The sequence below is a fragment of the Galeopterus variegatus genome, unplaced genomic scaffold (genome assembly GCF_000696425.1).
Source record: "Galeopterus variegatus unplaced genomic scaffold, G_variegatus-3.0.2 Scaffold965, whole genome shotgun sequence".
NCBI classification, from domain to species: Eukaryota; Metazoa; Chordata; class Mammalia; order Dermoptera; family Cynocephalidae; genus Galeopterus; species Galeopterus variegatus.
In genome coordinates this window covers 138,615-140,378 of record NW_007727076.1, presented here as the reverse complement: position 1 = coordinate 140,378, position 1,764 = coordinate 138,615, and the positions used below count along the sequence as shown (strand labels likewise).

The window sequence follows — 1,764 nt, the reverse complement described above, 5'->3', positions numbered from 1 at the left end:
TGTGTGTGTATGTGTGGTTTTTTTCCCCCCACAACTGATTGTCAACATTTAAAATTTGGGAGGTTCCACATAGAAATCCAAGTATCTGGTGCTTCTTGAAAAATTAGATATGACAGGCTTTACCTCTGTTTCCTACTTGACAGCAATCAGCTTGTTTTTAGACATTACCTGTGTTCCCTAATTTTCCAAAGTCCCACGAGTCAGCTTCACTCAGTTCTGTCAACCTGCTGGCCCCTGTAGGGCCTGTACTTTTGACTCTGTTTTACGTTATGGGACATGGCTGTAGAACTGAGCTGTTATAATCAGCTGTTTAATATCAATTTTGTTTAAAAAATAAAACAAAGATACCTTTGTAAGTAATTAATTTTTGCATATTTGTAGTCTATATCAACCTTATTAATTAAATAAATTGTTCTGACAAACGGATATATTTAGTCATTCGTCCATACTTGAATACTTAAATTTCTTTTGTGTGGTATATTTGAGTATATATGTAAGTGTCCTCTCCTTCATTGTTGAAGGTCTAGTTAAAGTAAATTCTGAATTTATTTATTACAATAATTGATAGCTTTTTAAAAAGTTTGCTTCTTTAGAAAGAATTTGGTATTTTAAAATAATGATATTGAACCTAATCAAGAATTTATAGCTTAATCCTTTGATAGTAGATCTTTTTTCCTGATGGACCACTTTGTTAGTAATAAGGATTTTTTGTAGGATAAGACTAAATTATGCTTAACTGCTTAACCTAGTAGATTAATAATTTTAGCATTGCACTTTCTTTTTTTGTATCCTTTTTTCATATGTTTAACTATATTTCATATTTTAATATTTTCCTGATAATTTTTAATTCTTCAGTTAGAATAGGTTCTTGGCTTATTTCACATATAAGGTTATACAGTAATGTGATGTTAAATATATTTCTAAACTATGTTAGAGTTAGTATCCTTTAATCACAAAGAAGTATCATTATCCAGGAGACTACTTTCTGATTTGCCTGAAATTAAGGAGACTTTCACTGTTTAGTGTGTTTTTGAGATTTTATTATCACCATTTCGGCAGACTTCCTCCCTCTGCTCTCAATAAATCTGTAAACCATAGTTCTAGCCTGCATTACCTATCTTAGGCTGAAACAAACAAACTTGAAATTTAAATCAGTTTATATAATCAACTTTCTCTTTAAGAGTAAGTCATACTCTGAGAAGTAGCTATGTATTGACACTAGCAGGACTTTGTGGCCAGTCTACCTGGAGTTCCAGGCATCTGGCTTTAGGATCTGTATCCATTCTGTTTCAGCTACAGTTTGGTGCCACTTGGTGATTGTTGTCTTCTGTGGCTTACATACGATGGGAGGAAGATTGTGGGTTCTGTGGGTGGTTTGGATTTTAGGAATTTTCCAGTTAGGTAGTACTCATTTTGTTGGACTGAGATCAGGCCTGGAGAATCCTGGGGATGCAGGGACCACCCTCTGCTCTCTGACACAGGTGTTTTCCTCCCTTCCACCTTTGCCTTCCTACCACAGAAAAGAGGGGATTCTGCAGAACATGCATGCTGACTGCCAGTTGCATTTTAGGTAAATTCTAGCTAGGTGGGTTTTTAAAAATCTTCTTATATAATGTTTTTTTTTTTAACCGCTTCTAATAATGTTGTTATTATGTACACAAAATTATTTGCCTAAAGGTTAGATAGTGAATTCATACCATTTTTATGTAGAAAGGCATAATAGACATTCAAAGTTTTTTTGTTTTGTTTTGTTTTTAAACTGTT

The 1,764-nt window shown here is 33.5% G+C and overlaps 1 protein-coding gene across 1 annotated transcript in view; it reads left to right on the top strand.

Moving 5' to 3' along the window:
- The window catches only part of AGTPBP1 (ATP/GTP binding protein 1), a 177,147-nt gene that overhangs the window by 96,125 nt on the left and 79,258 nt on the right, over window positions 1-1,764 (top strand). The window lies entirely within an intron of this gene.